At 54.8% G+C, this 26727-nt stretch overlaps 1 protein-coding gene and 1 long non-coding RNA gene across 5 annotated transcripts in view; one reads left to right on the forward strand and one right to left on the reverse strand.

Annotated features, from left to right (window-relative positions):
* LOC140399093 (astrotactin-2-like) overlaps positions 1–26727 on the forward strand; it is a 2178011-nt gene that overhangs the window by 2034966 nt on the left and 116318 nt on the right. The window lies entirely within an intron of this gene.
* Positions 22723–26524, reverse strand: LOC140398821 (uncharacterized). The gene is made up of 3 exons (XR_011937571.1): positions 26274–26524; positions 24313–24386; positions 22723–23017 (listed from the first exon to the last, which is right to left on the reverse strand). It is a non-coding gene; the product is annotated as an uncharacterized lncRNA (long non-coding RNA).

Genomic DNA, 26727 nt, shown 5'->3' on the forward strand with positions numbered 1-26727 from the left:
AGGTTGGACAGGCTAGGCTTGTATCTGCTAGAGTTTGGAAGAGTAAGAGGCGACTTGATTGAAACATGTAAGATCCTGAGGGGTCTAGGCAGGGTGGATGTGGAGAGGATGTTTCCTCTTGTGGGAAAATCTAGAACTGGGGGGGTGCTGTCACGGTTTACAAATAAGGGGTCGCCCATTTAAAATGGAGAATAGGATAAGTTTTTTTCTCTGAGGGTCTTGAGTCTTTAGCCACTGCCTTCCGAAAAAGGTCTGTGGGAAGTGGAGTCTTTGAATGTTTTTAAGGCAGAGGTGGAAAGAGTCTTGGCAAAGTTAGAGGGTGATAGTTTATCGGAGGTAGTCGGGATACGGTTTTGAGGTTACTATCAGGTCAGCCATGCTCTTATTAAATGGCAGAGCAGACCCAAAGGTCTGAATAATTTACTCCTGCTCCTTTCGTGTGACTGATATCCTATGCAAATAATATTGTATGTATTTTCCAAGTTCCTTTTCAGTTAGTGTGTTTCCCAGTTGCTATTATTAATGAGGTGCATCATTTCGGAGTATATCTCTTGGGTTTGTGGCTTGGGGGGGGAAAAAATGCACAAACATATTTTTAATGGGCCTCGTGTCAAGTGCTGAAGCTTAGCCCCAGCTCAATGAATCTGGGCTCATTAGCTGGAATTAGATGGCAGCCTTAAGGAAAAAACAGTGTTGCCAACATGTGAGTATTCCCAGCTATCATTAACCCGGGACTAACTAAATAATTAGTTTAGAAATATCATCAGTCCGTTGATTTATTACTGACCTAAAATCTCTCCATTTAGAATAAATTGGAAGATTACAGCTGTTTTGTCATCCACTGTGAATCGATCGATGCAAATTTCTCTTGTAGCACAATATTTTGAAGATGCGAGTGACTTGTTTTAAATTTACCCTTTATGAGCTGCAAGAATTTGTGCTTGATATTAGAATGAAGGAGGGCTTTTGCAGAAGAAAACGAGATGGCAGTACTCACCATTAAACATTGATGAACTAATGAAATGTGTCACTGAGTTTCTGGGTTTTGCTTCCTGTCACAGAGGTGGGATGACATAGTGGAGCATGACAACATTATACATCTCTGACAAACCAATTAAAGAGCTGCATCAATACTTACAAATTACCTCCATACTGTTGGGGAGCTTTTGTCCAGGATATCTGTTGTATTCTTTGTTTAAGAATGTGATTTGACAGTTTTACAGGAGGCAGTGGACAGGAGGAGTTGGAGACTGTGGTGGGGGGGGGGGGGGGGGGCGGTTACAACTCTTGGGTATCATGTATGGTACTTTTTCAGAGGTTGGATGGCGTTGAGTGTAGGGGGGAGGAGGAGTGGACTCTGTAGGTCAATGGTGACCATGGGCGGTCCCGGACTCCTTTTTCTTTTTCTCCTTTGTTTTTTGTTGCCACCGTGGGAGGGTTTGTTTTATTGGATGCATATATTGACAGGGCCGTTGTTTGGGGTGGTGGGAGGATGGGATCGTTGGTATTGTTAAAGGGATTGATTTTGTATTTGTTATCGTTTACTGTTTGTGGGTGGGGTGTAAATTTTGAAGGAAAATGTGAAAATGGAGAATAAAAACATTTTTTTAAAAAAGAATGTGATTTGACGAAAGAAGAGGTAACAAAATGTGCTGGTATGGTAGAATGAAGTGTGTGATGCAAGGACCAAAATAAATTCTTGGTTGACATTGTAATTCTTACCCTGAGTTATTGCATCTACATCTGTACATGTTTGAGGAAATAAAGTTCATTATTTTTAAATTGTGTCGAGACCATGGGCAGGATTCTGCGGAAACCGGCGGGGCGACAACTCCGGCGCGAAGGAGTGGCGTGAACCACTCTGGCATCGGGCCGCCCCGAAGGTGTGGAATCCTCCGCACCTTCAGGGCCTAAGCCGGCGCCGGAGTGGTTTGCGCCATGCCGGCCGGTGGGGAAGGGGCTTGGCGCCACGCCAACTGGCGCCGAAGAGCCTCCGCTGGCTGGCGCGAATTGGTGCATGCGGGGGGGTGCCAGCGTGTGCTGGCTTCATCCCAGCGCATGAGCGGGGGGGTTCATCTCCACATCGGCCATCGCGGAGGACCACAGCAGCCGACGCGGAGGACCACAGCAGCCGACGCGGAGGAGTAGAGTGCCCCCACGGCACAGGCCCGCCCGCGGATCGGTGGGCCCCGATCGCAGGCCAGGCAACCGCCCCGAGGCCGCCCACGCAGCCAGGTCCCACCGGCAAATACCTGGTGTAATATATGCCGGAGGGACTGGCCGAAAACGGGTGGCCACTCGGCCCATCGCGGGCCAAAGAATCGCTGGGGGGGGGCCACTGCCAGCGGCTACCGACCAGTGCGGCGCGATTCCCACCCCCGCCAAAATCCCGGCGCCGGAAAATTCGACAGCCAGCGGAGGCGGCAATCACGCCCCCCCCCCCCGGCGATTCTCCGACCCACCGGGGGGTCGGAGAATCCCGCCCCATAGTTTTGCTCTTTCAACTGTATTGGCTTACAAGAGGGTAAAATGTGGCAACACAGGGTTAATCACCTAGTTTAAGGCTTCTAATTTTTTTGAGGTTTGTTTGTTATGTTTCTCTCTGGCAAGGTTTCCACAGTGCCCTCCCTTTCTTTTTGTCCCTGACCAACCCGCATTGAAAAATGAAATGAAAATCGCTTATTGTCACAAGTAGGCTTCAATGAAGTTACTGTGAAAAGCGCCACATTCCGGCGCCTGTTCGGGGAGGCTGGTACGGGAATCGAACCCTGCTGCTGGCCTGCCTTGGTCTGCTTTAAAAGCCAGCGATTTAGCCAAGTGTGCTAAACCAGCCCCTCTCCTCAACAAGAAGTCCTCTTGAATGAGTTTTAACTCATTCACATAATGAAGCTTTTGACTTCCTGGTGCCAGTTGATGTTTCACCATTGCACCCACGAGGCCCTGTAATTGCTGTTAGAATTCGGAAGGTTGCTCCCCATCCCTTCCTTCTGGCGACATCTGGAATGGGCTGAAGGCTATTCCTCCCATCTCCAACCCAGAAGTCGATTTGAAGCGCAGATTATGCTTTTCATGAAGTAATTCTTCCAAACATCTAAACTTTCTTTTTACCTGCAGTGCAACCGAGTTCAACAACTTTAGATTTCCCTCCCCCCCCCGCCCCCCTCCCAACCCCCAACCTGCAAACCTGCCGGGGGCCAGTCTGTAACTTGCTCTTATGTTTTGCTTTCAGAGCACTGACCCTTGTTCTGCTATTAACCCATTCTGTTATCTGGGCTTTCCCCTGCCTTCATCCTGAACATAGTAAGAAGTCTTACAACACCAGGTTAAAGTCCAACAGGTTTGTTTCGATGTCACTAGCTTTCGGAGCGCTGCTCCTTCCTCAGGTGAAGAAGGAGCCTTCACCTGAGGAAGGAGCAGCACTCCGAAAGGTAGTGACATCGAAACAAACCTGTTGGACTTTAACCTGGTGTTGTAAGACTTCTTACTGTGCTCACCCTAGTCCAACGCCGGCATCTCCACTTCATCCTGAACACTATCATTAACACTCACTTAGCCTTGTGTCTATGACATCTTTGTCAAATTTCTCCTGAGCTCCCACCTATCCCACTCCTTCTCTTCAACAGTGTGAATTCCATCACATTTCTAGCTCTTCTCAGCCCTGAAGAAGTCATACTGGCCTGAAATGTTAACTCTGTTTCTTTCTCTCTACAAATGCTGCCAGACCTGCTGACTAATTCCAGCATTTTCTGTTTTCATTCCTTTTTACCCGTTTCCTCTTGTTCTCACAAGATGCCCTGCGTTTTATTGTAATTACGCTTGTGGTTAACCTCGTCTTCATGACCAGTCCCGAATGGAACACCTGCCTTACCAACCTTTCCTCAGCCTTGTCTGATCCCCCATCTATAAATGCGCCTCTTGTTGAAAAGCCACATCCGCCTTCAGACTCCTCAGGTGCGTGAACACGTGACTGTTTGACCGGCCCATTCAGCCCCCTCACATTCCACATGACCACCTCCTTCTCCTGCCTATCAATGATATCCCTTTTTTGGGCCTGCCCTCCGATGTCCACCATCATCACTCCTTTTCCAACTGCGCCACCACGGCCACACCTTTGTCAGCACTCCCCTCTCCCCCAAACCAAACAACAACCCTATCCCCCTCCTCTACACCAATCATCTGACAACCCCCCCCCCCCACTCCGCTCCCGTTAACTAGCCTGCCCAGCTAGCATGGCAGCCTCCGCCCAAGGCCTCCCAACTTCCCACCTCCCCAACTCCTCTCCCACCCCGTTCTCACTCCCTCAGAAAACAAAGAAACAAAGGGGCAGAAAATGGTGCACTCATCCTTATTACTCCCCAAAGACCTGCCACTAAGCCCAAAAATACCTCTCTGCGGAGAAAAAAACTCTCCAACCAGCAGCAAAACGAAACACCTCCTCACACATGCTCCAAATGTCCTCCTTCTGCCAGTCCATTGCCACTCAAAAATTCCATCGCCTCCTCTGGCGTACCAAACAGTATTCTCGATTCTGGCAAGTCACCCAGAGGTGGGCCGGATACAGCACTCCAAACTTCACCCCCTTCGTGAAGAGGGCAGCTTTGACCCGGTTAAACCCGGTCCTCCTCTTTTCTAGCTCTGCACCCAGGTCCTAATACACCCGCAGCTCCTTCCCCTCCCGGGTGCACTTCCTCGACTGCCTTGCCACCGAAAGATCTTCTCCTTGTCCAGCAAACGGGTGCAACTGCACCACCATCGCTCTTGGTGGCTCACCTGCCTGCAGACTCCTCATCAGCGTCCTGTGCACTCGGTCAACCTCCAGAGGCCAGTAATAGGCCCCCTCCCCCATCACCTTTTCCAACTTCTTGGCCACATATGTGCTGGCCTTCGCTCCTTCAATGCCTTCGGGCATCCCGACAATCTGCAAGTTTTGCCTTCTGGAGCTGTTCTCCAGATCCTCCGCCTTCTCCTTCAGCCTCTTTTGGGTCTTCCACATCATCCCCATCTCGGCTGCCAATGAGGCAAGCTGCTCCCTGTGCTCCCCCACCGTCTCCTCCACTTTCTGGATCGCCTGGCCCTGGGACTCCAGCCTCTGATCCACATAATGAAATGGAATGAAATTAAAATCGCTTGTCACAAGTAGGCTTCAAATGAAGTTACTGTGAAAAGCCCCTAGTCGCCACATTCCGGCGCCTGTTCGGGGAGGCCAGTACGGGAATTGAACCGTGCTGCTGGCCTTGGTCTGCTTTAAAAGCCAGTGATTTAGCCCAGTGTGCTAAACCAGCCCCTAATCAATCCCTGCTTTGAGCAGCTCAATCAGTTTGGCTAGGTCCTCCAGGGCTTCTCTTCTCTGCTGGCTGATCTTCTCAATTAAGAAGTCCACAAGCTGCTCTTTGCCCTCCGCCTTGTGGTGACCTGTGGTGCACAAAATTTCTCCTGCTCCACCAGCTCCCTTCTTCTCGACTCACTCTGTGGATCCATCCACCAGCCACATCAGAGGAGTCACACTTTCTTCTGACACTCCTCCACCTCTTTCCATTCAAACTTCCACCCTGCGAATGGGAAAGAACTGAAAAAATCCACCTTGAGCGGGAGCTACCAAATGTGCGACCGCTTACTCCGTGGCCATCACCGGAAGATCAGTGTTATTTAATGTATACTTTTATAAGCCTGTGTTACAATTGCCATCTAAAGGGGCTAAAGGGGCTAAAATCCTCAACTCTATTGGTTTTCCTTCTCAAGCAGTCCTTGGAGATTGGCCTTGTGGCTCCCCGCAGACCCTGGTTTGAATGTTCCCCCTATATCCCTGTGATCAAGAATGAAAGTAGGTGTGGCTAAAGCACGACAAATTTTTAGTATGATGCCTTCCGACTTATATTCAATGGAACTATCAGTTAGATATTCCATTTGCTACTTTCTTGCTGGTTAAGTGTTGAATATACCCTGGCACCAATATATTTCTGTTTCTGATCCTTTATAACCACATGGCATCCAAAATGCCACCAAGGCTGCCAACTTCAAAACCCAGTGCCATTGTTTTTAGGCTGAGCCAAAAGTAATCCTGAATTTTTAGGATGGCAGACGTTAGGCACGCCCTCCCCTCCCCGCCCCCAATGTTCCATTCTGGCAGTCGGTGGGGAAAGCATCCCCGCTGGCTCTTACAGGCCAGCTGTCATTGTACACTCAATTGAGGTTGATTGGCAGTAGGCGGGATTTTTCTCTGCCCTCTGATGGAAGCCTTGGTGAGCTGTCGGCCAATCAGAATGGCTGACAGCTCGCCAGCCCCTCGAGGTACAACACTGCAGTGGCAAGAAGAAGTACTGCGACACCATGCCTGAACCCAAGTCCCAGGACGGCTCTTCAGTTTAGTACCAGCGATCATGGGGGCAGGAGGATAGGAGATGCCTTAGGAGATGGGGAGGGGGCCGAGCCCAGTGCCGGAGGATAGGCTGGGGTGGGGCGGGGGTGGGGAGGCAGGGGTGGAGGGAGAGCCAGAGTTCCCAGGTCACTGAGGGGGAGGAGCCCCAAATCTGAAGGGATCTTCAGATTGAGATCCCTCAGCCCCCACTTCCTGAGATTGTATCTACTCTAAATGCCGCCTCAGAATCACAGAATACCTACAGTGTCGAAGGAGGCCATGTGCCCCATTAACTCTGCATCGACCCTCTGAAAGAGCATCCTACAGAGGCCCACTCCCCACCCAACCCGTAACCACAACCTAACCTGAAGACACTAAGGGGCAATTTAGCGAGGCCAATCCAAATAACCTGCATATCTTTGGGCTGTGGAAGGAAACCGAAGCACCTGGAGGAAACCCACGCAGACACAGGGAGAACATGCAAGCTCACACCAGGCTGTCACCCATGGCCAGAATTGAACCAGGGTCACTGGCTCTGTGAGGTAGCAGTGCTAACAACTGCGCTATCGTGCATCCTCCTAGCTTAGAAATTGAGCTGGGTGGGGAAAGGGACCATGGCCGGGATTCTCCCCCAACCGGCGGGCGGGCCGTACCGGCGCCAAAGAGCGGCGTGAACCTCTCCGCCGTCCGGCCGCCCGGAAGGTGCGGAATCCCTCCACACTTCCGGGGGCTAGGCCGGCGCTGGAGGGGTTGGCACCGTGCCAACCAGCGCCGAAGGGCCTCCGCCAGCTGGCGCGAGTTGGCGCATTGCGCAGAACCGCTGCCGTGATCCCTGCGCTTGCACAGGGGGTTTCTTCTCTGCGCCGGCCATCGCGGAGCTTTACAGAGGCCGGCACGGAGGGAAAGAGTGCCCCCATGGCACAGGCCCGCCCGCAGAGCGGTGGCCCCGATCGTGGGCCAGGCCACCATGGGCTCCCACCCCCCCAGGGCCGGATCCCCCTGCACTCCCAGAGGACTCCGCAAGCTGCCCTCAGAGCCACAGCCAGGTGCCCGCAGTATGGACCTTTTGTATTTCACGCCGGCAGGACCGGCCGAAAACCGGCGCCGCTCGGCCCATCTGGTCTGGAGAAATGCTGGGGGGGGGGCACTGCAAACGACCCCCGACCGGTGTACATGATCCCCGCCCCCCGCCAAAAAAACGGCGCCGGAGAATTCGGCAGCTGGCGTCGGAGCGGCGGGGCGGGATTCACGCCGCCCCCCCGGCGATTCTCCGGCGGGGGGGGGGTCGGAGAATCCCGCCCCATAAGTGGCCAACTTAGGCCATGGAAATTGCCTCTGGGTTAGGGCGGGCGGGATCCAGGAGGGAAATCGCAATATGCAATTTCATGTTCCCGCCTTCCCCCACCCCACCTCCTCCCCACCTGCTTCAGAATTCACTGGCTCAGGTGGTGGAGAGCGTAATATTCTGGCTGCAATATTCTGTCATATCAACTGCCTCCCTGAATCATGATATCACATTTGACCAAATTGTGTGGTTCACAAGGGGGGAGCTAAATATCCATCTCTGCTGTATTACCAGGACCAACATGTACATGGTAAAGCAAACAAGGAGCACAATGCGTATTAAATATACTTGTACATATTATGTAGAATGATACACAGCTTGCAGCATATTTTAAAGTTCTAAAATGTTATCAATATCAGTTGATTTTGAGAAACCATGGGCGAAATTCCCGTTATCGCGGAAAGTCTGCCGATCGGCGCAAAAACGGCGCAAATCCCACTTGCGTCACGTCATAAAAATGGGACGATAGTCTCCGGCCCCGAAATGGCTAGCAGCAACGTAACGGGATCCGCGCTTGCGCAGTGGTTCACGCCGTGCAGGCGTTCATACGCGCTGCACGGGCGCGACGGCTCATAAGGCCGCGCAGCTCCCCCCCACCCGACCGGAACACCCGACCGCAACACCCGACTGGATGGCTGGCCGTCGCTCAGCCCGAGGTTCGAGTCACGTGATGTGAGGCGCTCCTGGACGCGGTGGAGCAGAGGAGGGACGCCGTGTATCCCGGCACGGCCGCAGAGTTGCCCCACGCCACAGCTGGCGTCTGTGGAGGGAAGTGGCAGAGGCCGTCACCGCTGTGGCCCTGACACCACGGACAGGCACCCCAGTGCCACAAGAAGGTGAACGACCTCGTCAGAGCAGGCAGGGTGAGCCTCCCCCATATCCCCCATATCCCCCCCTCCCCATATCCCCCATATCCCCCTCCCCCATATCCCCCCTCCCCCATATCCCCCCTCCCCCATTATCCCCCCTCCCCCATATCCCCCCTCCCCCATATCCCCCCTCCCCATAACCCCCCCTCCCCCGTATCCCCCCTCCCCATATCCCCCCTCCCCCATATCCCCCCTCCCCCATATCCCCCCTCCCCATATCCCCCCCTCCCCATATCCCCCCTCCCCATATCCCCCCTCCCCCATATCCCCCATGTCCCCCCTCCCCCATATCCCCCCCTCCCCATATCCCCCCTCCCCCATATCCCCCTCCCCCAAATCCCCCCACCCCCATATCCCCCTTCCCCATATCCCCCTCCCCATATCCCCCCCTCCCCCATATCCCCCCTCCCCCATATCCGCCCTCCCCATATCCCCCATGTCCCCCCTCCCCCATGTCCCCCCTCCCCCATGTCCCCCCTCCCCCATGTCCCCCCTCCCCCATGTCCCCCCTCCCCCATATCCCCCCTCCCCATATCCCCCCTCCCCCATATCCCCCCTCCCCATATCCCCCCTCCCCCATATCCCCTCTCCCCATATCCCCCCTCCCCCATATCCCCCATATCCCCCCTCCCCATATCCCCCCCTCCCCATACCCCCCTCCCCCATATCCCCCCTCCCATATTCCCCCTCCCCCATATCCCCCCTCCCATACCCCCATATCCCCCCTCCCCCATATCCCACATATACCCCCTCCCCCATATCCCCCTCCCCCATATCCCCCCTCCCCATATCCCCCCCATATCCCCCTCCCCATATCCTCCCTCCCCATATCCCCCCTCCCCATATCACCCCTCCCATATCACCCCCTCCCCCGTATCCCCCTCCCCCATATCCCCCCTCCCCCATATCCCCCCTCCCCCATATCCCCCATATCCCCCCTCCCCCATATCCCCCCTCCCCATATCCCCCCTCCCCCATATCCCCCATATCCCCCCTCCCCCATATCCCCCTCCCCCATATCCCCCCTCCCCCATATCCCCCCTCCCCCATATCCCCCCTCCCCCATATCCTCCCTCCCCCATATCCCCCCTCCCCATATCCCCCCTCCCCCATACCCCCCTCCCCCATATCCCCCTCCCCCATATCCCCCTCCCATATTCCCCCTCCCCCATATCCCCCTCCCCCATATCCCCCCTCCCCATATCCCCCCTCCCCCATATCCCCCATATACCCCCTCCCCCATATCCCCCTCCCCCATATCCCCCCTCCCCCATATCCCCCCCATATCCCCCTCCCCATATCCTCCCTCCCCATATCCCCCCTCCCCCATATCACCCCTCCCCATATCACCCCCTCCCCCGTATCCCCCCTCCCCCATATCCCCCATATCCCCCCTCCCCCATATCCCCCATATCCCCCCTCCCCATATCCCCCTCCCCCATATCCCCCATATCACCCCCTCCCCCATATCCCCCTCCCCATATCCCCCCTCCCCCATATCCCCCCTCCCCCATATCCCCCTCCCCCATATCCCCCCTCCCCCATATCCCCCCCTCCCCCATATCCCCCCTCCCCCATATCCCCCCTCCCCCATATCCCCCCTCCCCCATATCCCCCCTCCCCCATATCCCCCCTCCCCATATCCCCCATATCCCCCCTCCCCCATATCCCACCTACCCCATATCCCCTCTCCCCCATATCCCCCCTCCCCCATATCCCCCCTCCCCCATATCCCCCCCTCCCCCATATCCCCCCTCCCCCATATCCCCCCTCCCCCATATCCCCTATATCCCCAAGTGAATCCAGCCCTAACCTTAACCTCTGCAATGCACGCGCAACCGATGGCGTGCATTCATATACCTGCCTAACACTGTTGCCTTTTACCCCTGCCACCACCCCCCCCCCCCACAGGAGAAGCGCGCACACAACAATAGGGAGCATGTGAGGACTGGAGGAGGGCCCGCTGATGAGAGGCCACTGACCGTACACGAGGAAAGGGCCCTGGAACTGGCTGGCGGACCTGAGGACTCGGAGGTTGCTGATGCAGAGGTCGGGGGCGCACGAGCAAGTGAGCCACCAACAGCCCGTCCCCATATCCCCCCTCCCCTATATCCCCATCCCCCGTATCACCTGATCACTGCCTGATGTCTAACCATGCATGCTTCATTGTGTATCGCAGGACCAAACGTCCAGGCACCCATCCCCGCAGATGCACACCGCCCGCAGGATGCCCCTTGGAGACCACAGGAGACGGAGAGACCCGCACCCTCTAGCATGCGACGCCCGCAGGATGCCCCTCGGAGACCACGGGAGACGGAGAGACCCGGACCCTCCAGCATGCGACGCCCGCAGGATGCCCCTCGGAGACCACGGGAGACGGAGAGACCCGGACCCTCCAGCATGCGACGCCCGCAGGATGCCCCGCGCACACCACGGGAGACGGAGAGACCTGGAGCAACAGGGAGACGACACCCCCGTCACGTGCGGGAGCGACCACCCAGCGATGAGGGGGGCAGCCACAGGCCCCCGTCACATCCGAGCCAGGACACCACTACCCAGGACACCACTATCCAGGACACCCCTAGCCAGGACACCACTACCCAGGACACCGCTACCCGGGACAGCACTACCCAGGACACCCCGACCCGGGACAGCACTACCCGGGACAGCACTACCCAGGACACCCCTACCCGGGACAGCACTACCCGGGACAGCACTACCCGGGACAGCACTACCCAGGACACCCCTACCCGGGAAGACGAAATACCGGACAGTGACTCAGAGTGGATGGGTGGAGACGAACCCCCACCCCAAAGTGCCATGGAGTCAGAGTGGGACGAAGAGCACGACACAACGCCACTGCTGTCACCAACACCCTCCACCATCGCAGAAACACTCACCATGGTTGGGCACTTTAGTGATGAGGCGTCTGGTACACTCACTGGTGCGCACAACACAGCCGTCCCGGTACAGCAGGTGGAGGTAGGCGCAGCAGAGGGACCGGGCAGTCGGAGGGCAGCCCAGGCCAAGCGAACATCTGCCGCCCAGATGGATCCCGGGTTCCTGCAGTTACCACACCCACACATAGATCCGATGCAACCACCGACACGGAGACGAGCGAATAGGGTGACGAGTGGCTTGCGGCGGCTGCGGTCGCAGGTGGAAGAGTCCACCCGCGTCAAGGAGCTGGGAGTGGTCCCGGTCATGCGTGCCACCCAGGCTGACACCGCACGGGTGGCGTCCGCGGTGGAGGCAATGGGTGCGACGGTGTCAGACATGGGGAACGGTTTGCGAGGCCTGGGGCCTTCTGTGCAGGCGGCGTCTGTGGCCCAGGAAATGGCTGCCCTCTCACAGGAGGCCATGAGCCAGTGCCAGCGCCAGATGGCAGAGGCGCTCAACGCCATAGCCCAGTCTCAGCAGGCCATGGCCCAGTCTCAGCAGGCCATAGCCCAGTCTCTGCAGGCCATGGCCCAGTCTCTGCAGGCCATGGCCCAGTCTCAGCAGGCCATGGCCCAGTCTCAGCAGGCCATGGCCCAGTCTCAGCAGGCAATGGCCCAGTCTCAGCAGACCATCGCTGAGGGCATCGGCGCCAGTGGCCATGTGCGAGCCGGCGTCGCACTGTCACAGACAGGGTTTGACAACCCCCTGGGCTCCATGGCTGCAAACCTGCAGACCCCTGTTGATACCAGCACGGGCCTCCAGGACTGGCAGCGCCAGATGTCGGGGGGGCGTCGGATGGCCAGTCCGTTCGCATCCCCCACCCATGTAGAGGCCTGGGGGCCATCGGGCACCCCGAGGGAGGAGGAGGTGGTGTGGTCCGTCCCGGCTCCCTCTGTAGGGGAGGTCCCGGTACACCGCGACACCTCGGACTCCCCCCCCCTTCCGTCCCAGGTGCATCGGGTGGGCAACGGGCAGGACAGGCTGGCAGCTCGCCATCCCAGTCGCCTGGGCCGCAGCCTGGCCCATCTAGGCCAGGACACCCCAGGAAACGGCCGCCAAAGGGATCCAGTGTCAGAGGGCAGGAATCACAGGAGTCCACCTCCAGTTCTGCTGTACCGTCTGGGGAACCACGTAGACGTAGTCAAAGGGCCCGTAAGGCCAAACAATTAGACACTGAGTAAGTTGGCACGGGTGCAGGGCACAGATGAGTTTTAGGGGCTAGGGCACGTGCATGAACTCCTTTGGTTATTAAAGTCAATGTTACACCTCCCGAAGCTGCCTTTGTGCTCTGTCCAAAGTGTGCGGGCGTGTCATGTACGTTGAGCGCAAGTGTGTGTGTGAGGGGTGGTCTTACCTCAGCCCCAGGTGAGTCTGCCCCCTTCCCCCTGGGCCGCCATCAACATCCCCCGGGCAGAGGACGGGACCGTGCGCTGCAGTGTCACAGCCGCATGCAGGGATGGTCCGGGTGGATGGTGGTACTGTGGCCATGGGTCAGACATAGTCCAACGATGTAGAGCCAGGAGCTCATCATCGCAGGGCGGGTTGTCATCATCCTCCATGGCCTGCGATAGACACGCGTCCACCCGCAACTGGGTGAGCCCGGCCCGTTGTGCCGCCGGTGGATCGGCAATTGGGGGGGGGGGCGGTGTGCATGCGGGTGGGGTGTGTGGGGTTGGGGAGGGGGGTGAGGGTGCTGGGTGGGTGGATGGGTGGGAGGTGTGGGAGGTCGGCTGTTGCCATGGTGTGCGGTCTGTGGCCATACTACCCGATTCCCACGCCCATCTAGTCAGTGAAGCGGGCGGCTATCTGTCTGTCCCGTGCCCGCTGGGCCAGCTGGTAACGGTGGACAGCCACCCGCCTGTGTCTACCCGTCTGCCCTGACCATTGCCCCCATCCCCCTCATCTGGGGAGGACTGTGCCTCTTCCTGCTGCTCCTCCACTCCGCCCTCCTCTGCCTGCGGCATATCACCCCTCTGCTGGGCTATGTTGTGCAGGACGCAGCACACCACAATGATGCGGCCGACCCTATCTGACCGATACTGGAGGGCGCCCCCAGAGAGGTCCAGGCATCTGAAACGCATCTTCAGCACGCCAAAGCACCTCTCGATCACTCCCCTTGTCGCTACATGGGCATCATTGTAGCGGTTCTCCGCCTCATTGCGTGGCCTCCGTATAGGCGTCATCGGCCATGATCGCAATGGGTAGCCCCTGTCGCCCAGTAACCAGCCCCTCAGCCAGGGATGGCGTCCCTCGTACATGCCGGGGATGGATGACCGCGACAACACGAATGAGTCGTGTACACTGCCTGGGTGATGGGCGCAGACGTGCAGGATCATCATGCGGTGGTCGCAGACCACCTGTACGTTCATCGAATAGGTCCCCTTCCTATTAGTGAACACGGCCCTGTTATCTGCAGGTGGCCGCACGGCGACGTGCATCCCATCGATTGCGCCCTGGACCATGGGGAACCCGGCCACGGCAGAGAAGCCCACGGCCCGGGCATCTTGGCTCGCCCGGTCCACGGGGAAGCGGATGTAGCGGTGCGCCATGGCATAAAGGGCATCTGTCACTGCCCGGATGCACCGGTGCACCGATGTCTGCGATATGCCGGACAGGTCCCCACTCGGTGCCTGGAATGACCCCGTTGCATAAAAGTTCAGGGCCACCGTAACGTTGATGGACACGGGGAGAGGGTGTCCCCCGCCAGTGCCACGCGGTGACAGGTGTGCCAGCAGGTGGCAGATGTGTGCCACGGTTTCCCGGCTCATCCGGAGTCTCCTCCTGCATTCCCGGTCCGTGAGGTCCTGGTATGACTGCCGGAGCCGGTACACACGGGGCGCCCTCGGGTGCCTCCGTTGCCGTGGGGCCGCGACGTCCTCCTCCCCCTCCTCGTCCTGTCGGTCAGGTGTCCCTCCAGCCTGGGCGGCTGCCGCCTGCCCCTCTGCGGCAGCCTGCGCCGCCTCTCTGGCACGCTCCTCCTCCTCCTCCTCCTCATCCAGGGCAACATAGACATGAGCGGCTGCCACCACGGCGGCCAACATCGCTGGATGGTCTGAAAACATGACGGCCTGGTGGGGGGGAGGGGAACGACGATATGTCATCTTTGCCCATATCCCCTCCTCCCCCCAGCCAGGTGGCATGGACCGCATGGGTCCAACTGTTGGAGGCTGGCACCTGGCCAGGTGGACCAACTCATTTGCCCTCCCATCACCCTCCTCGGCACGGACCCCCTCCCCAACCTCCACCCCAGCACGGACCCCCTCCCCAACCTCCACCCCAGCACGGACCCCCCCCAACCCTCAACCTCCACCCCAGCACGGACCCCCTCCCGGCACTCCCCCGGAGCCCAGCCTACTCTAACCACCCCCCCCCCCCGCCGCACACACACACACACAAGCCGAGACACACCTCTTCTCACGCAATCAGTCTGCGGACACGCCATTTCCTGCCCAGAGCCAACCCCCCAGGCCGTCACTCACCTCCTCGCTGGTCGGCGTGAGCCTGGAGCACCGGGTCACGCCGATGAAAAGGAGGTTTGATTCACGTCGACGTGAACGGTCATCACGTCGACGGGACTTCGGCCCATCCGGAAGGGAGAATATCGGCAGGCCGAAAATCGGCTGCCTTGCGCAGACCCGTGACGTTCTCCGCGGCAGCGGCGCCATTAACGCCCTGCCGACTTTTCTCCCTTCGGAGACTTCGGCGGGGGCGGGATTCACGGCGGCCAACGGCCATTCTCCGACCCGGCGGGGGGTCGGAGAATGACGCCCCATGTGAGCTTCAATTTTATTACGTTTTTAACTTGTTAATGAGTAATGCACCTGCCAAATGCTCCAGGCTCCTGTGGACCCGGACCTCTACAGCCATGTAGTGAGGCCAAGGTACACCCCTCACAATCGCAACCATCTTCCTTTGTGCGAGGGACGTCTCCTGCCAGTTAACTTCAATTTTACTGGGTTTCTTGGTGCCACACACAATCAAAATTAGGCCTTGATGTCAAGGGCAGTCACTTGGACTTCAGCTCTTTTGTCCATGTGTGGAGCAAGGCTTTAATGAGCTCTGGAGCTGAGTGATCCTTGCTCAACCGAAACTATGCATTAATGAAGAACAGGGTTTAAGTGCCACTTGAGAGCACTATCAACTACATCTTCCACTACTTTGCTGATGACTGCGAGAAGACTGATGGGGTGAGGGAAGGGGGTGATTTGCTAAATTAGCTGGGCGGCGCGGTAGCACAGTGGTTAGTACTGTTGCTTCACAGCGCCAGGGACCTGGGTTTGATCCCCGACTTAGGTCATTGTCTGTGCAGAGTCTGCACATACTCCCCGTGTCTGCGTGGGTTTCCTCCGGGTGCTCCGGTTTCCACCCACAAGTCCCCAAAGATGTGTTTGTCAGGTGATTGGACATTCTGAATTTTTCCTCAGTGTACCCCAACAGGTGCAGTAATGTGGCGACTAGGGGATTTTCACAGTAACTTCATTGCAGTCTTAATGTGAGCCTATGGGGTGGCACGGTGGCACAGTGGTTAGCACTGCTGCCTCATGGCGCTGAGGACCCGGTTCGATCCTGGCCTCGGGTCACTGTCCATGTGGAGTTTGCACATTCTCCCTGTGTCTGCGTGGGTCTCACCCCCACAAGCCAAAGATGTGCAGGGTAGGTGGATTGGCCACGCTAAATTACCCCTTAATTGAAAACATTTTAAAAAGAAAACAAAAAGTTAACGTAAGCCTACTTTTGACACTAATAAAGCTTATTAAACACATCTAGTTATTATAATAATTGTATTTGTTTTACTTTTTGTGGGCAGGGCATACCTGAGGAATATTCCATTTTGCCAATAAAATGCCAGCATTGTGGCTGTACTGGAAGTTATCTCCTGGTCATATTTTTCTTAAGATTTAATATGCATCTTTTATAAGAATTGTTGGTAGTTATGGGAGCGCATTTGACTCTTTTTGCAATGTCTTCTGTAACGTTCCCAATTCCCAAATTCCTTCATTACCGCTTTGCTCTGGTGTGTAACTGATTTTAGTGGTTTCGATCATGGTGAGCAAAAGGTTCTTTCTCTTGCCATTTTATTTCTCCTTGCATTCCCTGCTGATTGTAATGTATCTGGTTAAACATGGGGTTTCAGGCTCCCACATTTTGTGCCCTCTTGTAAATTATTTATTGATTATTTTCCCACAGAGAGAACCACTAAAAATAAGCAAAATGCCACAATTTCAGACAAACCGGTAATGATCTCCACTGAAAGTATTGAAATAATAAGAGTTGTCCTGCTGCTTGGAATGTAACTGGTATGGAGCTGCTTCATGCTGGTGATGTGAATGTCCCACTAACACCATGCAGCAAAAGAGACTACTTCACATTTATTTCAAATTTAATGGGAAACACATTTTGAAAGTAGCTGTAGCTGACCACTCAAACAAATAAGATACCGAGGGATCTCGTTTCCTCTGGCTGGAACGAGTGATGCAGAAGTGGTTTAAAAAGATGAGCAAGGCAAGTGGAACTGGACATGAGTTTTAAAAATTGCTTTATCTTTTGCCAGTTGTAAAGGAAGTGAAAGCCAATTAATACACAAGTTGCTGGTTAAGTTCTTTGAAGGTCTTGTGAAAAATGAATCGTAGGTCCAGTGGTATACTGAATGAGTGGTCCAGAAGTTCAGATAGCCAGAAAATGTGAATTCTGATCCTCTCATGTTCGTCTGAGAATTTTAACTCCACTTCCGGTTGCGGCTATGCCTAGGTAGGTCACACATTCGGCAGCTCCCACAGGGAAAGGACTTTTGGGCTCTTCAGCGGGGCCCCAACGGCAATTGTTCGACGGCTTCCAGTGTGGGAAGGTGACAGCAAGTTCCCCCCGACATTATATGGATTGGACCAGGAGTGGAGCAGTTAAAAAAGTGATCCTGGTGCAGCGGAATGTGCGAGGGAGGAAAAGCAAGATGGCGGCAGATGGAGACCAAGCAGCGTGGTCGCAGGAGCAGCAGGAGTTTCTTAAACGCTGCTTTGAGGAGCTGAGGACAGAAATGCTGGCGCCAATGAAGGCGGCGATTGAGATGCTGTGGAGACCCAGAAGGCCCAAGGGGCGGCGATCCGGGAGGTGCGGCAAAAAGCCTCAGAGAACGAGGACGAGATCTTGGGCCTGGCGGTGAAGGTGGAGGCGCACGAGGCGCTGCACAAGAGGTGGGCGGAAAAATTTGAGGACCTGGAGAATATGTCGAGGAGGAAGAATCTTCGGATTCTGGGTCTCCCTGAAGGAGTGGAGGGGCCCGATGCCGGGGCATATGTGAGCACAATGCTCAATTCGCTGATGGGCGCGGGAGCTTTCCCGAGGCCCCTGGAGCTGGATAGGGCTCATCGGGTCCTGGCAAGGAGACCCAAAGCCAACGAGCCGCCAAGGGCTGTAGTGGTGAGGTTCCACCACTTTATGGACAGAGAATGTGTCCTGAGATGGGGCAAAAAGGAGCGGAGCAGCAGGTGGGAGAACACGGAGATCCGAATTTATCAGGACTGGAGTGCGGAGGTGGCAAAGAAGAGGGCTTGTTTTAACCGGGCTAAGGCGGTGCTCCGTCGGAAGGGCGTGAAGTTTGGGATGCAGCAGCCAGCGCGTTGTGGGTCATGTTCCAAGATCGGCACCACTATTTTGAAACGCCTGATGAGGCATGGAACTTCATACAGACTGAAAAGTTGGACTCAAACTGAGGGTTTGTCGTGGGGGGATGTTTACTGTGTTTACTGCGTTTGGGGAATGTTCTTTGTGTTTGGGTGTTGGGTGGGGATGGGTGAATGGATTTGATGTGGGTGCTGTGGGAGAGTGTGGGCGTCGGTGTTGGGGGGGCAGGGCCCCGTGGAGGAAGAGGGGGGGTGGTGGCCCAGGGGTGGGGGGTTGAGGTAAGGCCGCAAAAACGAGCTGCGCCAGAGCGGGCGGTTCCGGCTCAGGAAAGCGCGGGCTTTTTCCCGCGTTAGGGAAGGATGGGAGCGGGGCTGGGGGGGAAGGGAGGTGCTGGAGAGGAGCGCACACTGACTGCCAAGGGGTGGGGGGATTCTCACACTGGGGGGTCGATGGAATGGCGGGAGAGGCCGGGGTCAGCAGGAGTCAGCTGGCTTACGGGAGTGTCATGGAGGGAGCAAAAAGGCTAGATGAGGATCTAGCAGGGGCAGGAGGGGTGGGGGGGGGTGCAGTGGGGGTGGGGGTGGGGGGAACTGGGTTGCTGCTGCATTGGCCAAAGGGGAGCTGGAAGTAGGAGAGGTGGTCGGGGCAGGAGTCCGCCGCCTGGGGGACTGGAGGGTGCGGGAGGTGCGGGCACATGGCTGGCCTAGAAAAAGAGACGGCTAGTCGGCAGGGGGAGGGGTGTGAGTAGCCCCCCGATCCGGCTGATGACTTGGAATGTGAGGGGCCTGAACGGGCCGGTCAAGAGGGCCCGGGTGTTCGAGCACTTAAAGGGACTGAAGGCCGATGTGGTTATGCTCCAGGAGACACATCTGAAGGTGGCAGATCAGGTTAGGCTGAGAAAGGGATGGGTAGGGCAGGTCTTTCATTCAGGGCTGGATGTGAAGAACAGAGGGGTTGCAATACTGGTGGGGAAGCGGGTGTCGTTCGAGGCACTGAATATTGCAGTGGATAATGGAGGTCGATATGTGATGATGAGTGGTAGGTTGCAGGGGGTGCGGGTGGTACTGGTGAACGTATATGCCCCGAATTGGGATGATGCCAGATTTATGAAACGCATGCTGGGTCGGATTCCGGATCTGAAGGTAGGAAACTTGATAATGCAACACAGTGCTGGACCCAGCACGGGACCGTTCTCGGTCCAGGACGGGTAAGAGGCCGGCTGCGGCCAAGGTGCTCAGGGGGTTTATGGACCAGATGGGGGGGTGGATCCATGGAGGTTTGCCAGGCCGCAGCCCAGGGAATTTGCCTTCTTTTCCCAAGTCCATAGAGCCTACTCCCGGATAGATTTTTTCATTTTGAGTAGGGTGCTAATCCCGAAAGTGAAGGGAACGGAATATTCGGCCATAACCATCTCGGACCGCGCCCCGCATTGGGTGGAGCTGGAGTTGGGGGAGGAGAGGGACCAGCGCCCGCTGTGGCGCCTCGATGTGGGACTGTTGGCGGATGAGGGGCTGTGCGGGCGGGTGGGGGGGTGTATTGAAAAATACTTGGAGGCCAATGACAACGGTTAAAGGATTGGGGAACATGCAGGCGGGGAAGGCGCCGGGGCCAGATGGGTTCCCGGTTGAATTGTACAGGAAATACGTGGACCTGCTGGGCCCGTTGCTAGTGAGGAATTTTAATAAGGCGAGGGAGGAGGGGACCTTGCGCCCGACAATGTCCAGGGTGCTGATTTCTTTGATCGTGAAGCGGGACAAGGATCCCGCGGTGGTCAGGGGAGAGCTAATCTCCATTGGGGCCCACAGGGAGAAGAGAGAGGGGAAGGAGAGGGAGAGGTTGGTGGGGGAGATTTCAAGGGTGGACAGGAGGTATGCAGAGGCGCCTGAGGAGGGGCTTCTCAGGGAGCGACGAAACCTCCAGACGGAATTCGACCTGTTGACCACGGGGAAAGCAGAGGCACAGTGGAAGAAAGCGCAGGGGGCGGCGTATGAGTATGGGGAGAAGGCGAGTCGGATGCTGGCACATCAGCTTCGTAAGAGGGAGGCAGCGAGGGAGTTTGGTGGAGTTAAGGATAATGGGGGGAATACGGTGCGGAGTGCGGTGAGAATAAACGAGGTATTTAGGGAATTCTATGAGGAACTGTACAGGTCTGAGCCCCCGGCGGGGGAGGAGGTTATGTGACGATTCCTAGATCAGCTGAGGTTCCCGAGGGTGGAGGAGGAGGGGGTGGCTGGATGGGGGCGCCGATTGGGCTGGAGGAGCTGATTAAAGGATTGGGGAGCATGCAGGCGGGGAAGGCCCCGGGGCCGGATGGGTTCTCGGTTGAATTTTACAGGAAATACGTGGACCTGCTAGGCCCGTTGCTAGTGAGGAATTTTAATAAGGCGAGGGAGGGGGGACCTTGCTCCCCGACAATGTCCAGGGTGCTGATTTCTTTGATCTTGAAGCGGGACAAGGATCCACTGCAATGTGGGTCGTATAGACCGATCTCGCTCCTCAATTTTGACGCTAAGTTGCTGGCGAAGGTGCTGGCTAAGAGAATTGAGGACTGTGTCCCGGGGGTGATTCATGAGGACCAGACGGGATGTGTGAAGGGTAGGCAGCTAAATACAAATGTGCTGAGGCTCCTCAATGTGATTATGATGCCCTCGGTGGAGGGGGAAGCGGAGGTAGTGGCAGCCATGGACGCGGAGAAGGCCTTTGATCGGGTGGAGTGGGAGTATCTTTGGGAAGTGTTGCGGAGGTTTGGGTTCGGGGGGGGGTCATCAGTTGGGTCAGGCTGCTATATAGAGCCCCAGTGGCGAGTGTGGCGATGAACCGGCGGAGGTCGGAGTATTTTCAGCTGTACCGGGGGACGAGGCAGGGGTGCCCCTTATCCCCCTTGTTGTTTGCACTGGCAGTTGAACCGCTGGCCATGGCACTGAGGGAATCCAGGAAATGGGGATTGGTCCGGGGCGGAGAGGAACACCAGGTGTCGTTGTATGCCAACGACCTGTTGTTGTATGTGGTGGATCCAGTGGGGGGGATGGTGGAGGTCATGCGGATCCTTAGGGAGTTTGGGGACTTTTCGGGGTATAAACTCAATGGAGGGAAACGTGAGCTCTTTGTGGTGCACTCAGGGGACCAGGGAAGGGGGATAGACGAGCTACCGTTGAAGAGGGCGGAAAGGAGCTTTCGGTACCTCGGGATCCAAGGAGTTGGGGGGCCCTGCACAAGCTTAATTTGACGCGGTTGGTGGGCCAGATGGAGGAGGATTTTAAAAGATGGGATATGCTGCCACTCTCACTAGTGGGTAGGGTGCAGTCGGTCAAAATGACGGTCCTCCCGAGGTTTCTCTTTGTGTCCCAGTGCCTTCCCATTTAGATCCCCAAGGCCTTTTTCAAACGGGTAAGCAGGAGCATCATGGGATTTGTGTGGGCAAATAAGACCCCGAGGGTGAAGAGTGTGTTTCTGGAGCGTAACAGGGACGGGGGGGGGGCTGGCGCTGCCGAATTTGTGTGGCTATTATTGGGCAGCTAATGTGGCGATGATCCATAAGTGGGTAATGGAGGGAGAGGGGGCGGCGTGGAAGAGGCTAGAGATGGCGTCCTGTGTGGGCACGAGCCTGAGGGCGCTGGTGACGGCACCGCTGCCGCTCTCGCCGACAAGGTACACCACGTGTCCGGTGGTGGCGGCGACGCTGAAGATCTGGGGGCAGTGGGGGCAGTGGACACAGGGGTGAGGTGGGAGCCTCGGTTTGGTCCCCGATTCAGGAGAATCATCGGTTCGTCCCGGGAAGGATGGATGGGGGGTTTCGGAGCTGGCATCGGGCAGGGATTAGAAGAATGGGGACCTGTTCATCGATGGGACGTTTACTAGCCTAGGGGCACTGGAGGAGATGTTTGGGCTACCCCCCAGGAAATGCTTTCAGGTACATGCAAGTGAGGGCGTTTGTGCGGTGGCAGGTGAGGGGATTCCCGCTGCTTCCAGCATGTGGGATTCAGGACAGGGTGATTTCGGGTGTATGGGTTGAAGAAGGCAAGTTTTTGGCGAATTACCAGGAGCTGAAGGAAGAGGAGGAGGCCTCGGTGGAGGTGTTAAAGGGCAAGTGGGAGGAGGAGCTTGGGGAGGAGATAGAGCAGGGTCTGTGGGCTGATGCCCTGAGTAGGGTTAATTCTTCCTCCTCTTGCACCAGGCTCAGCCTAATACAGTTCAAAGTTACTCACAGTGCGCATATGACAGGGGCGAGGTTGAGTAGGTTCTTTGGGGTGGAGGACAGATGTGGGAGGTGCTCGGGGAGTCCGGCAAACCACGTCCATATGTTCTGATCGTGCCCGGCGCTGGATGGGTTTTGGAGGGGTTTTGTGAGGACTATGTCCAAGGTGGTGAACGCCCGGGTCAAGCCGAGCTGGGGATTAGCATTATTTGGGGTATCGGACGAGCCGGGAGTGCAGGAGGCGAAGGAGGCCGGTATTCTGGCCTTTGCGTCCCTGGTAGCCCGGCGGAGGATTTTGCTACTATGGAAAGATGCAAAGCCCCCGAGTGTGGAAGCTTGGATCAATGACATGGCAGGGTTCATCAAGCTGGAGAGGATAAAGTTTGCCTTGCGAGGGTCTGTGCAAGGGTTCCTCAGGCGGTGGCAACCGTTCCTCGACTATCTCGCGGAGCGTTAGGAGGAGGTCAGCAGCAGCAGCCCAAGGGCGGCAGGTTGGGGTGGCGTTTGGGTTAAGGTGGGAGGTTTTTCCTATTTGTGTTTTTAAATGTTATATGAGTGGTTATTGTCTATGGGGGAAATCCAATGTATAATTTCTAATTGTTGTGTTCTTGTTTCTTTCTTCTTGTTGCGGGGGGGGGGGGTTTGTTGAATTTTTTTTTTTAAAAGAAAATAATTTTAACTCCATTAAAGAACACCTGGAAATAAAAAAGCCGGTATTATTAACAGTGACTCGTTAAGCTGTCAAATTGTCACGTAAATCCAACTAGTTCATTCATCTTGTTGAGGAGAGGAAATTGGCTTTTTTTAATTGGTCAGGCCTACAAGCTTTCCAATCCCATGCCAGTATGGTTGACCCTTATCTGTCCTTCAAACTGGCTTCATAAGTCATGTTTTTGTCTCAAACTCCTACAAAGAACAACACATGTTCCATGCGGACCGCAGCAGTTCAAGTAAAAGAGTCACCGCCAGTATTGACCGACAAGTCCCAGATTTGCGAGTGATGCCCACAACTAGGGAATGAATTCTTGAAAAGAATTGTGCATCTTGCTCTGCAAATTTTGGATTCTATCTCTGGATGGGTAAATCAAAATGAAAGGGACTCGATATTTAGATCTATCAACACAAAAAGTGCTTAATTTTAAAAGTAATACACACTAGATTTCAGGGTGAATGCAGATGACTGGACTCGACATCATCTTGCTGAGGATTGGCAGCCCAATGGCCGCTCCCATTCCCTGATCAAATCCTCACTCCAATCCAAATTTGACGCAGCATCTACCGATGATAGCCACTACATTGATAGCTCATGCACTCGGTCAATATGACAAGCTATCATCTATGTAGAGGGTGGCATATTTAAGGGGATGACCTCATGGGTTAAGTTTTGACAGTGATAATTTGAAATGGATGGCAGTCTGGCTAATGACCCATCCTCATGAAAAATATATCTTCATTTCAGAAGCATCCCAGAATGCCGGATATAAAGAAGTAGGATAAATGCATTTCTCTTCCAGAGAATGGAGACTGTTGCATTTGGAAAATGAAGTCCGGTTTGTTAATTTTTAAAGGGGAATAAAATACTTGAACCTGAATCTAGTGCACTTTGAGCTATCCCAAGTTCAGGATAAAAGTGTTTATTCTTTCATCACCTTCATATTAGAACTCTGAGCCACATCCATCAACAATATGAACTGTACATAATATTACGATCCCGGACCAGACCCCAACAGTTTCTAGGATACGGGATAGAAACCTCAATGTTTTATTTCATTTGTAAGACTGTGAGGAAAGGATACTTCATTCGAGGAGTGATTCTACGCATAAATAGGGCTATGATATATTGAAACAAACTTTAGTGCTAACAAAGGATTAAAATAAGTTTAACATCATATAGGATAAAGCTTACAATTACCTGTTAAACAATGTTTAAGAATAAAATGAAACACTAAGTCCTAATGCTAACTTTCATCCTCACTCAAGAAAAACTCACCTCAGGTCAAAATCCACTTGTAAATACAGTTAGCAGACCAGGAACACTTGCCTTATTGAGATGTCTTGGAAAACCTGCTTTGAGAAATAGACTCCTTCAGGAACCAGTTTGCAGACTCTTGCCTGTGTCAAACTATTATTTAACTTCCCAGCATTTGCAAAAAAGCTGCTCGTCTGTTCACATCCCCAATCTAAACTGCTTTTTCCAAGAAACTGATACTCAACACCTAACTGCTTCAGCCCCTGACTCCTCCCATTAACTAACGATTCAACGACCGTGATGAGCCTAGCGCAGATCCGACATAATGAGTGAATTGCGCAAGAGCCCCAAATTACGCTCCGTGCCGGGCACCGGGCCGATTGTGAGTCACCTGACTTGCTCCGCCTAGCACAATCTACATACCACCCTCGCTGGGCGAGATCCAGATCTGCATATTTACATGAGCCACCCTGGAGTCAATAGCAGTGCCTGTGAGTCCTCATCAGGGTGCCATTTAATACTGGTCTCGACAAACCTTTTGGTCTTGGCAGGGAGAAACTACCCAAGGCCAAAGTAAAATGGCAAAGTGTCGCTGAATAGCGGGATGATTCTCAGAGCTGCAGCTGCCAAGAAAAATCCTGCCAAACAAGCACAGAAGCAGACTTTAACTTTTGTCCGCTGAATCGCACCCTGCATCATGTTACTGAGGCCAAACACAAGCCTCTAATTATCTACTCCCCAGGGAACCTTCTTTATAGGAAAAATCTCCACTAGCCTAACCTCAGATAAACAATATACATGGTTGGAATGAATGATGATTTCATTTTTTACGATGCTTTAATTGCACCTCAGTAGCCAAAAAGCCTAGCTGTCGTTCAAATCGGGGTCTGGATTCTCTGTACCTCCGCTCTGAAATCGCGTTTGGCACGGTGGGGGGGGGGGGGGGGGAGAATGGGCATCGCACGGAAAACATGCCCAGCGCCGCTGATCCCCGGAGAATCGCTCAGGAACTTCCGTGCGTGATCTACGCGGCGCGGGTAGGGGGCCATTGACAGAGGCCCCCCCCCCCCTGCGATTCTCCACGCGAAACCACCCGAGTTCCTGAGGACGTGGTTCTAACCACGTATCGCCGTCGGGAATCTCGGGTGGCGGCTGCGGACTTAGTCCGAGGCGACCCTGGTGGGGGGGGGGGGGGGCAGGGGGATCAAGTACTGGGGTGGAGGCCTTATGGGCGGCCGGGGGGGGGGGCGATCGGATGGGTAATATGGAGTGGTGCGGGGCCGATCATTGGGACCTTCTTTCCTAGTCCAGGTCCGCTGGCTGAGGCAGCCATGTTGCACAGGGCGGCCGCCGCTGCAGTGCGCTTGTGCGGACTCCCGACCGGAAGTGCGGGGCTCCGTGTTCGCAGCCAGAACTTGGAGAAGCACTCCGGGGCCCTGCAAGCCCTCTGCAGATGGGAGAATCACTCAAGGCTTTCTTAAGGAAAGTCCAGAATGAAACGCCACCGTTTTGACGCTGGCGTGGGAACATCATCCCATTTTTGGAGAATCCAGCTCCAGGATCTTTAAAACCATTACTGCAACAATCACATACTCACCATAACCCAAACTGTTAACCCTTACTGCACCAATTGCACATAATACAATATATATCTGACATTTCCACAATCATCACAATATTTTTTCCACAAAGTATTGTAAAGCAGAAAAAATGGAAAGACTAATTAGAGGTATCAAAATTTCTTCAGGTTTTTACTTTTATAAGATATCCTTAAAAAAGATAGTTTAAAATTCACATCCTTGAAATAAATTGTCCCTGAACAACTATATCTTGTCATTATCCGGCATAGTACAATCCGTGCTTTTGATTTTTATTTTATTTGCTGTGTGTGTGTGTTTATATATACATACACAAATATAATTTTTAAGTTGAAAAACCAACTCTGTTTTCGAGGACAAAAATGAACATGCTGAGGCACATACCCATTCATTGTTGACTGCTCCTGGGATTAGTACAGTAGGTTTGCCTTATTCCATTCAAAATCATGTTGCAGAGAATATAATCCAACCTGCTGAAGCCCAATTGTGCCTTGATAAGGCAACAATTCAGCCTGGAATCAGTGAGAGGAAAAATCGAGGAAATGATATCTACTGAAGGATGCATGCAATTTTCAAAAGGAGCCAGGAGGTCCTATGTTCAATTCTTGTTCTGTGCTGAATGACTGATCTCACTATAACTGGCTGCAGAACTCAGGAATAAGGAGAAAAAGAGAGAGAAAAAATAGCAGACTTCTCACTTCCTAATTACTATCTTGTGACTCCAGCTGCGAATGTATGTGTGTTTGAAATGGATGGGGATGATAACACACTGAGGCTGAGGTGCTCTATTCTGATTGGTTAACTAGCTGACAATCAATCACGTGAAGAGTGACCAAAG

Source organism: Scyliorhinus torazame, chromosome 22 (genome assembly GCF_047496885.1).
Source record: "Scyliorhinus torazame isolate Kashiwa2021f chromosome 22, sScyTor2.1, whole genome shotgun sequence".
Taxonomy (NCBI): Eukaryota; Metazoa; Chordata; class Chondrichthyes; order Carcharhiniformes; family Scyliorhinidae; genus Scyliorhinus; species Scyliorhinus torazame.